Source organism: Condylura cristata, unplaced genomic scaffold (genome assembly GCF_000260355.1).
Source record: "Condylura cristata isolate star-nosed mole 26May11 unplaced genomic scaffold, ConCri1.0 scaffold00022, whole genome shotgun sequence".
NCBI classification, from domain to species: Eukaryota; Metazoa; Chordata; class Mammalia; order Eulipotyphla; family Talpidae; genus Condylura; species Condylura cristata.
Window position 1 is genome coordinate 11,549,600 of NW_004567123.1, and position 12,127 is coordinate 11,561,726.

Sequence of the window (12,127 nt, forward strand, 5' to 3'; positions counted from 1 at the left end):
AGAAGGTGTTTCTTTCAAAGAGGCATTTAAAAATAAACCCTCTTAATTTAGGGAAGATTTTTATACCTGTCACATTAAAACTAAATGTTCCACTTAGGTTCAATGCAAGCTCCACTCTTCCCACTCTATCACTGCTAAAAAACAAACAAACAAAAAACCACAAAAGTACTAATTAAATTACAACACAAAAATAAATATCCTAGAATACAGTTAGCAGCTAAGAAGAAATCCAGGATTTTTTTTTTCTTTCATATAACCAGTAGGTATTGCTGAAAGACCACAATGGAACTACAGTCTCTTTGTTTTGTTTTGTTTTGTTTTGTTTTTAAAGATTTATTTATTTATGCATAAAACTGGGGTATAGGCTAGAGGTGTGGCCAGTGAGAAGATTCACCACATAAAGAGTGATGAGCAGAACAGCTGACTGACCAAAATATACTGCTGAGGGGGACAGTGGGTGAGACAAGAGATGTCTGCTGCACCATGTGGGTCAGCTCCCTGGCTGGGAATTAAACTTGTGTTGCAGTGGCTGTGGATAGCTTCGTAGTGCTGAGACTGAATCCCTGTGCCACCAGGGAGGTCCCTATCTTTGTTTTATGGAAATACAAATAGTTTCAAGACCTGTAGCTATATTAAAAAATTCTTTCACTGAAATGTCAAAACTGGAAAACAATCACATCTTTCAGAGAACAAGATTTGAAAATCAACGAGTTGTAATCCATCAGCATATAAAGAAACTGAGAACCAGACAGATTAAAGATTGGTTCATTAAAGGTAAATAAAAGTTTGTTATTATTTTGTGAATGAATGACACAATCACTCTATTACTGTCAGGAATAAGAGAGAGCTAAGGACACTAAAAGTAAGTTCACATAATTAGAACTATTAATTCAAATTTAAGAAAAATTAGCATTGAGGTTGAATTGGTTATTTGGCTGAAGCTAACTAAAAACAAAACAGCCAAAAAATCTAAATGTAGAGTTGAGACTACTAGAGCGAAGCTTGTGGGTGGGGAGTGAAGGAAGAAGGGACCCAGTGGATTATGGCAGCTTATGAATGTTTTTGGTGGTGGGAGTGCTGCGATAACATACATCTTCAGAGAGGTAAATCTATACCTTTAAATCACATACCTGTAAATGAACATTACCTTAGTATAAAAAGGGCCTGCCTGGGAGGCAGGGGGCAAAGTCGCAGCGCTATCAAGCTATTGCCAACCACTGCAGCATGAGTTCGATCCCCACCAGAGAGCTAACCCACATGGCACAGCAGACCTCTCCTGTCTTGCCTGCTGCTCCCTTCAGCAGTGTATTTCAGTAGATCTGCCTGTTCTGCTCCCTACTCTGTCTCTGGTGAATCCTCTCACACACACACCACCCCCCACACCTCTGGCCTACATCCCAGTTTTTGTATGATAAAAAAATAAAATAAATCTTTTAAAAAATCTAAATAATAAATCTTTTTTTATTTTTGTTTTCAATTATTTTTTTTAGTTCAATTAGGATACCCTCAAACTTTATAGAGTGTTCTCAACATACTGAAGGAAAAGTTTCTTTCCATTATTCCATTTATCCTGCCTGTTTTAGAATATCTCTTTATTCAACTGTAGTTTTTATATCCTCTAAACATTTATTAAAGACTTATTTATTTATGACTACAGAACCTGGGTATGGGCCAGAAGTGCAGGGGCAGTGAGAGAATTCACCAGAGACAGAGTGGGAAGCAGAACAGGCAGATTGACAAAGTACACTGCTGAGGGGAACAGCGGGTCTTGAGAGGTCTGCCACACTATGTTGATCACCTTGGGGGCAGGGATAGAACTCACACCAAAGCAGCTACCAGTTTCACAGTGCTGCACTTAATCCTGTTGAGCCACCAGGGAGGGCCTGACCCTCTAAACTTTTATATAAAATCATTTCTTTTCACAACAGATGATCTAAGTTTTATCTCAATATTTGAGGAGCTGATGAAACAGGGTTATGACAATTCAAAAGGGAATGAGGAATTCTTCTCAGAAATGATTTGAACCTTTTCCTTTTCCCATCTCTGAATACCACTGGTTTCCTGTAACTACCAGGACTGGGCATTTACTTGCTGTTTCTCATTTTTATCCACGAAGAAAATGGGGAAGAATCTCAAAGAATAGGCCACGTCTGAGAGCCGACTGGTTCCCACCCTGTGGCGACCCTGTCTCGCCCACGCACATGGCACTCCATAACCTTGTTTCCACTGACTTCTCTTTAGTTTTTTATTTTTTTGCATTTTAGAAAAACTGGGCACTAGGAAGTATGTACACCCCCAGGATCTTGTATTTACCCAATCAGGCCTTACTCAGCAGCTCAATGTCTTAACGACCCTGGCAAAATGACATGGGTCATATTTTCACATGGATGAACTGTCCCGGAACAATTTCTCCAGTGTATGTGGCACAAACAGGCTTTTCTTCAACATCAGGCATATGCATGTCTTTCCCGCCTCTTGCTTTTTAACAAACATATGTATTGTGGGCAATGCAAGAGAAATTCTATTCCCCATTAATGTTTGAGCTTCTCTCCTACTCACCCTCCTTTCCTATGTCTCTCTCTCTTTCTTGACATTTCAAGATATTAAAAAAGCAGAGAACCTCTATCTAGAATTTTCCCCCTTTGGAAATGGATAGGCAAGTCATTTTCCCCTATACAGGAATCTGGGGCAAGGAATACCAGTTAGGACAGTTAGGTGGCATTTAAATATATGTATCTTCCTCCCCTGGAAGAAAATTTTGCCTATCTGGGGCCATCCCATTTCATAAGTTAACAAGTTTGGAACTGAAAAGGAACCCATTCCCAACAAAAATCCTAGATATAAACTATACCATAAATGCTACTTGTTCTGCTTCTGAGAAAGAACTAGATCTCCAAATAATTTCTGATCTGCCATTTGGTATCTAAATCCTATAACATCTATTCTGTGTTATTGCACAGGTAACCCATATTTGAGTTAGGTACTTTCCCTGAGTGAGTATTGCTGAAAGAATAAATAACTGAATGAGGAATCAAACCAACCAGCCTGATTTTTTTTTTTTTTAGTCAGACCCAGACCCGCTGGCTTTTAGTCAGACCCCTGATTTTGTCTAATAAACCCAGCAAGTCTAAAACATTCCTTCCTGGGGGAAAAAAAAGTTTTACTCTTTCTAGAAACAAAAGACAGTATAAAATATGTCCCACAGAATCCAATTGTTTACTGCTAAAAGCAATGAAAAAGAAAAATTTCCCATGATGTCACACAATGTTTCAAAATATCATCAATCAAGAGCTGATCCAGTGAATGCAGTGAACGCATTCAAAGGTTCAACTTCGCTGCCTTTCAGCAACCCTGTTAACTAATTTCTTTCCCCCATATTGAGATCTCTCCTAATGTCAATAAGATCAATAAGAAGAAAATGGCTCAAAGAACCATTGATCTAAATGTAAAAGCAAAGAGCGTGGTTAACTAAGCTACCAATCGTTTCTCCAAAGGTAATTTTTATGAAAAATCGGGAGGATCACATAGGTCCTCTTAGAAAGAAACTACAGAATCTGAAATCTAAGTGATAATTCTGGTAAAAGAGTCTCAAAAATATTCTTTATGGCTCTATTACACTCACAGCATGTTGTTTGAATTGTGTCTGGGGTTTATTTCTGAATATGCAGGCATTTGCATCTGTTTTGAAACAATCCCTTGATAGGTTTCCATCACCAGTTTAATGACCCAAATTTTATGACTCTCTGGGGGCCTAGAACATTGGGAGGTGCTTTAATATCAGTTGTGAAAAAGATCACATTTCTGTTGGCTCAAAACAACAGAGAATTCTTTAATGGCATATCCTGTTATCTCAATATCAATCCGACCAATGTCAGCCTTTCGCTGAAAGTGTCAGCACCATCCTCTTCTTACTAAGTGATAAAAAAAAAAAAAAAAAAAAAGACCATTGGAAGCCAAGATAACTACTGAACCACTTGAGAAGCCAATGAGTTCTCTAGTACACTTTCCAAAATGAAAGGATACAGTCTGTTTGGGGAACCACATGAAGAAATCTGAGAACTTTTAAGATATCGATCCTGAAAAATGCAGGTCAAGGTAAAAGTCCATGTCAACATTCATTTCAGTTCTAGTACTCTGCTAACACTTCCTTTTATTAATAGCATGAATATGAGGCTCAACTTCATCTCATGTGGGTATTTATAAATCATCACAGGAGTTCCAGAATCAGTGTGATGTTAACAACTGTCTCTTCCTATCTCTGAACTAAGATGGCCAGAAGTTTAATATCAAATCAATTAAAGAATGTAACATTAGTTTCATATGTGGTTACACAGGTGCCTGTACTTCCAAGCAACCCTCCACATTAACTTTAAAATAGCCCCAGAGAACTCTTTGTCAAGTGAAAGGAGAAATGCTTGGTGCCAGAGAGCACTGGCATCCTATTCTCCTTTGCCACATAAAATAGCCTGCAATGGCATTCAACAGCTTTCACGTGAAGCTTGGCAAAATGGCCAGATTCCATCGAAAACACTTTCAAAGAGAATTCTCAGGGAGGAAGCTAAGCAGGTTCTTGGATCCTTTTCCCATAATACCTGGTGATACACTGTCCTTGGAATGCCAGAGTAATCTGGAAGCTACTCTTAAGAAAGTCATTGTGGTCTACTCTGTAAACTGTGCGCAGATGGTTGGAATATACATGCAGAGTAGCTTATGTGTAGAGCCACTAACAACAGGATTTGTATGTCGTTCAGTTTCATATCTTCCAAAACGTCATTCATTAGTGTGTGTCAAGCAAATCTGAAAGATAATCTAGATGACACCTTTAAAATATTGACAACCTGGGCCCTCCCTGGTTGCACAACAGGTTGCACAGCACTAAGCAGCTCTCCACAGCATGAGTTCAATCCCTGGCCAGGGAGCTGACCCACATGGCACAGCAGACCTCTCCTGTCTCACCTGCTGCTGCCCCTCAGCAGTGTACCTCAGTCAATCTGCCTGTTCTTTTCCCCACTTTGTCTCCGGTGAATCCTCTCACCTGCTGCACCTCTGGTGTGCACCCCAATTCCATATGTATAATAAATTTTTTAAATAAATAAATATTGACAACCTTAAAATTGCTTTCCAAATCTAACTTATTTCAGTCATTACCCTGGGACATTAAACCATATTATGACTATCAGTTCAAAGACTTGGGGAATTCCTTTGCACATCTCATGTAGTTTTTTCAATATCCTGCATACTGGTCAATATTCAAATGTGGATTTGATTTTTGGAGCTGACCAAACATCTTTAAGTATCATTCATGTGACAAGGGTGGGTGAAGAAAGTGGGCAGTGCAAACTTAGATCAAAAATAAAAGTGTGATGATCAATACAACAGGACTGACCTTCCTGTGCCCATTGCAAGCCATATCTGAGGGCAAATACAAGGGTAGAACTCTGGGTAATGGGGGTAATCCGACAGGACCAGCTGTCATCCGTCATCCCATTGACCTTCGGGGTTAATCACCTGATCTGGCTGGCTGACTAAGGGCCATCTCCACTTGCCCTTACTACCCCCATGATATCTCTTTTGAACCTCCATGAATGATAATAAAAAATAAGGAGAAGAGAGCCCTTCTTTCATCAAGAGTGACCATTCTTTCAACACATCTTTATTATTGTTCTATATTTCAGACATTGTAAATGTTGGTGAACAAGACAGGTAGACTCTTAGGTTCTCAAGACAAAATAGAAAGGAAACAAAAAATTGAAATGCTATGAAAAATATGGGGACATCAGCTAAAGAAAGCCTCTACTCCTCAAGGTTAGAAAATTTCTCTTTCGGAAAAAGTCCCAATTCTTCCAAGACCAGAGTGATGAAAGATACCAAGTAAAGGGAATTCTGGGGGGATTTTCAGGCTGATGGAATGGCATAGATATTCTAAAATAAACTGAGTGAGCTGGTTTCTTTGAATTTGGTAGTTGTGTACTCTGTGCCCGAGTTTAATTATAGAGACCAGAAGGTGATGATAAGTCAGAAGAAAACTGCTATAACCTAAGAATCAACTCATGATATTCTCAAAACCTTTAGCCCAAAAGTGGAATTGAGCATAAGTAAGAACCTTCCAAGGAAAGATAACCCTTGTTGGAAAGAGACAACCAACACTTCCATGGGTAGAATTATTCTCAGGTGCTATAATGAAAGCAAGGTATTCCCGTAGAATTGTGCCAATGGAGAATGGATACATTTTTTAAGATGATGACCAGTATTTAATTTGATATTTTTTTCCAAGCCCAAACATTGCTTCCTGCTCAAGCAAGCTTGAGAAGACAGGATCAAGGGAGTTTTGTGGTCCAGTGAGCAAAGGATGGGAAAGTCAGAAAGATTCTGAGTTATAATCCCAGTTGAGCTACCAGGTGACCTTTAGGCAAGTCATTCGACCTCCCTGTGCCTCATGCTCCCAGCTGGAAAATTGGATAAGACCAGCAGGATATCAGTAAAAACCAGATGCGGCACTGAACCCAAGCTTTCCCAGCTAAATAAATTATCACCAAAGAGACAGGGGGTGAGGGAGTCCACTCTACCAGCTCATGTGAAATGCCCAATTACTGGCATCTGTCCCTCTTTATATTTAAAAGTTATTAATCTCTCCAATATTTAGCCAATCCAAGGAATAAAATGAATAGTTGAAATAAGAGTACAATTTCCTGAGCTACTTAGAAGTGTCATTCTGACTTGCATTTACTTTGCCAGAGCATACTTGCAGGTTAATAATTGTTACAATTCCAGTCTTGCCTCATTACACCTTCCCATGACAAGTCATGCCAGTGTCAATGACACACAGCTAGAATAACAAAGAGAAAGTTGAAACAGGAGTTTATTTCCCCATTTTTCAAACAAAATAAACTTGCAGTTGCTATATAAAAGAGAACAATGATGTTTTGTGTCTAAGTATTAATAAGATATTTAAATGGAGAACAAAACTTCCATCCCTTGATATTCATGTAAGTAAAATTATCTACTTCACTGAATAGAAGAGTGCTGATGAAGCAACGGACACTGCTTTGTCAGTTTTTTTTTTTTTTCTCCATGATAGTTAATTCAAGTATATTTGAGAAGTAACACTATTCTAAATCTATAATTTAAAATTGGACCACAGGTGGTAACACGAAGCTACAAGCATCTTCTATGTCTAGACTTTCTCAACACAGGTGTAAATCAATCCAGACACCTGTGTATTCACATTATCTGGGTGTAGATGGCTTCACTTTTTCACTTTGCTCTTGGGTGATTTTGATGTGAACACACATAGAAAGGAAATTAAACAAGAGGAAGATGTTAAAAATATTACTGTGGGAGCCAGCATCAAGCGAATGTTACTGCAAACAATGATGCATGTAAAATGTGTGTGGAATGAAAATCATTTATTAGGTACCTAATAAGTATTCTCTCCCCTAGAGTTGAACAAACTATAGATGCTTTCTTCTGGGACTTAGGGGGAAAGGACGATACCTCTGGGACTGGACCATCAATAAGAGAACTTTTGTAGGTTGCTTTCCTTTTAGCTCAGTCATGATGCTCCACAGAGATGCTGAGGCTGCTTTGCGTTGTTTCTGAATTAAACAATGTTGGCTATTTTTTATCTTAATTCCGACCAAAGCATTTTTCTTTGCCCAAAAGCAAGTTTTTCTTTTATTAAAAATTCATGGACAATAGACATGATGGATGAATGGCTAAAGCTTATGCAGTCGAGTACTCTTGCTAAGATTGCCTCATAGCCCAAAGATTTATTCTCACTCTTCTATAAAATGGAGAAGGTAATAATAATCTTCTTAAAAGACTCTGATAAGGATCACCAAAATAAGTATTTTGCCAATTATACCATGCTATAGGAATGTTACTTCTTATTGTTTGAGACTGTTGTTTATTCTCAAGAATTTGCCTTGAGGGGGTTACTCAACTAGGCAGCTCTTCTTACCCCTTGTATATATACCCATTTATGTGCCTGATGGGACCTGGATCAGTTACTCTAGTTGAACCAGACAGGCATCTGCTGAGATCTCCAGGTCACAGAGAGGCAGCTGAGGGCCTACAGCGACCACACAAAGTGAGTCCCAGCAGCGTAAACCTGCATTAGCCTCTTCCCATCATTCCTCAACCTGTAATTATTACCTATAAGTCCTGCATCCAGGAAAGCACCGCAACAAGGAACTGGCATTATTTAATGTGTACAAGATCAAGGCACACATATTTTCTCATATTCATTTTCAGTAGGGTATTATCTGTTTTGTTCTTAAGATAAAGTTTGGGACAGATCTGGACCGCCCTCTCCCCAAATGAGAGGGAAGGAGGGAGGGTAAGTGGGAAGGTAGAGAGGGAAAGAGAATATTAGAGGGAGGTTAAAAGACAGAGCAAGGTTGAAAAAGGAAAAAATAGGGTAAGTGTAGCCATCCCTATGAAATCATGAACAGACACACAAACATATTAGAAAGCTGATAGAAATATATAAATCAACATCAGTCATCTTCAGAAATCAAGAATACTTATTGTCACTATCAGACAGCACTATGGTATGACATATACACCCAATGCACTTATAGAAAGATCAGTCTTAGAGATCTTTTTAATGGAGATTCTAAACACTAGTATATCAAAGATTTTAACCACTAGAAGTTAGGTAAGGTGTGAAAGAAAAACATGAATATGTTTTATTATATCATGTAACAAGATGGTCTTTTATGCCATTTTATTTCTCCTATACTGAGCTTCTTGTTTTATTTCTTTGTAGCTTGCTCTATTCTTTTGGCTCAAAGCTCATTATCACCATAGTAGTTGTATATTCTAACTAGGCTTAGAGCTATGGTAAATAATGCTAAACACATACTTCATTTTCAATGAATAATTGCTAAAATAAGTGGAAAATGGAAATGTCGTCATGTGGAAATTTCTGTGTAATGTGAATTTTCAAACTGCAGTCTGACAATATTTGATAGGATGTAGCTTCTATTCAGTGAAGAGATTTGGATAGTTCTTTGGAAAATGTTATTGTGGAAACAGATGTACAACAAATTATTTTTCAGGTATTATGTTCATATGTGACCAAATAATGGGCTTAAACTCTCATTAAGCTGACTAAATATGACTTAGAAGACAAAATCAGTTTTTTTCTGCTTTTTTATATAATAATTCTTAAACTAGTTTGAACATGGAAGCAATATGAGTAACAGTGATACCTATAGAAAGATATGCTGTAACTTCAGGAATTCCCACTATGCTTTGTTCAGTTAGTATAAAATCTTTGAAAGGTAACCCTCCCACCCTACCCACACACAGTGATATTAGTAAGAATAATGTTTTCCAGTGGCATGTCTACAAACTTTTGGCATTTAGCTGAAAGCAAATCACATAATTCACTATATAAGGTTTTTGATGAGACAATATAAAATATTTCAGTGGCACCCAGGACAATCTCTTAGGTTAGTAATGTGCATTTTAAAGCCTTTCAAAATATCAATGGACATTTTATGTCATCAATATTGACTCTTAAAGTCTGCTAGTCTATTGGAGCAATATTAAGGGTCTTTGAAAAATAAAATTAATGATTTTCTTTTGTAAGAATTTGTATTAGCTAATTTCCACCCAATAATTCTTAATGGTGACTGTCAGCTGATGATACCAAGTTTATTACTTGTTAATGTAAAATCAGTATTAACAAAAGTCAAACATTCATAAATGCAAAGCAGATTTAAAATGCATGATGAAAGTATATGAGAAAGTACACAACTTTTGCCTGTTAAACTTGGTCTCCATGAAATAAAGTTTCTAAACTAGCACACTTCACAGTCTAAGTAGGTAACTAGAATGAACTAGATAATTAGCTGGTATACTATGATACTCAGACTCAACCTCAGATATTACCTTTCATATATTACGGTCTCCTATTTTCTCTAAAACAATTCACTTAGATGCTTACCAAGTTCTCTGAACTTTACCTAGTACTTAAATGTTATGTTTAACCATGATGTACAACCCTGAATACATATTTCAAAATTTATTATCTATGTTCTGCTCCCCCCCAGTAACAACTGATCATTCATGAGTCATGCTGACTCATATGCAGTATCTGGTCCATGAAGGCTTATCTTATTTTCTTACCATTCAAAAAATTCCATTTTTTAATTTTTTTATATTTTCTCATTTGAACACTACCCTTAATTATTTCTAAATATTAAGATAGTGTGGTATTATAGAGTTAATATTTCTGTTCTTGGCCTCATTTGCCAAGAAAATGAAATCAGAATTTTCTTTCCTACCATATTCCAGATCCCTCACCCACATTTCTTACAAATGCAACTTTCTATTTTTAATGAAATAGAAATACAATATGAAACATCACACTTGGCCTGGCTCCTGCCATGGCCAAAAGATGCATTATTTACTTCAGGGTTAATTTTCAGTACACTGTACATCTATACCCTCAATCAAATCGCCAGCTCCAGCTGTCTAATAACCTGCATGTGTTCACCTGGATGTCCTAATGCCATCTCAAACCTAAATGTCTGAACCACAGTCTCCTGGAGACACTGGTCCCATTTTCTGTTCCCTACACCTTGGGGAATATAACTACCAGCTACCAGCTGCAAAGGAGAAAAACAGACCAGAATTGTCCACATCTTGAATATTGACCAATTGATTACAAGTTCATAAAGACTCTCTCCTTCTAGCTCTCCTCTTCTTGCTACAGTCTCATCAGGCCTTCTGCTAGTCCTGCTGAATTTCAATAAATCTCTCCACAGAAGCAGAGTAGAGTCCTCTGTCGATCTAAGCGCATCACGGAGCCTTGAGATTCCTGCTGTCATTATGAAAACCAAGCTCTTTGACCTGGAATGGGAGACTCAATAAATGGCCTTTACCTAACTCTCCAGTCTGATCTAGCAACGGTCCCATATTCCCACCTAAGCCTTCAAAGTCTCCACTCTAACCCATCTTTAATTCACAGTGTACTCTTACACTACTTTGCCGTCACATGTGGTGTTTTCTCTCTTTTTTTTTTTGAGTATTCTGCTCCTTCAGCTAATTAATTCTACTGAATATTTGTCCTTAGCAACTTACCTTAGACATCCTTCTCTTAGACAGCTTCTCTGATTCAGTCGGTGTAGGTGGAGAGCAAGTGCCTCCTCTTCCAGAATAGCTTTTGCCTACTTTTTAGCATTTTCATCTGTGCAGAGCAAACTGAATGACAGGTGTTTGACATCTTTGAATTTTATCTCTACCAGCCATTCATTACACACCTCCATATCATCAGTCTAGAAGCTTTCTGAGGTCAGGGATGCTAGCCACCAATTCTTTTCATGTAACACAACTCCTAGCAGTTTCTTGCATGTAGTAAGTGCTTGCTAGAAGGACAAATGAAATTAATTGGCTAATATTTGACTATGTATAAACTCCCTTTCATTTTTAGCTTTTTCCACTGAGCTATTTGAAGGAATTTTTAGTTACTGGTTAGCAAACTTAATCTGGCCCATTCAAACTTTACTTGGCCCATTCTTCAAAAGAACAGCAGGGAATGGAGAGAGGCTAAAAGAACTGATGAACAAAAGGAGACCCAGGTAAGTCACTAATTGTTTAGTGGCATTTTGTGAACTCAGAATGGAGAGGTCCCAGTGGACTGTGGTGGAATCAGTGGGTACCTCGGTGGTGGGGACTTTGTGGTAACATATATCTGAAGACATAACATACATCTGAATCACATACTGTATGGTAAACCAGTAAAAAGAGTTGACTGACCACCAAAGATGATATAAAGTTTTATAATCATAACTACGATTTGTAGCACTGGGGTCAGCCACCAGAATAATAGAAATAGACAGAATAACTCATGCATAACACCACATCATTTGAAGGGTTCTTTCAAAGTCTCAAAATTTGCCTGCTGGCCAATGTCAAAACCCTAGCTATCTTCTGTCTGCCCCATCCAGATCCATGCTCTTCCCTGTTCCACTCTGCACTCTGTATGGTTCCTAGAAGCTTCTAGTTGATTTCACCCAGAAGCAAATGGGGCTGGGGCTGGGAAGAAATGGAAGAGGGAACAAGTATTGTGTTTCCTGGCTCCTCCTTGCAAGATCATCTCTTCCTTTGGCTAAAA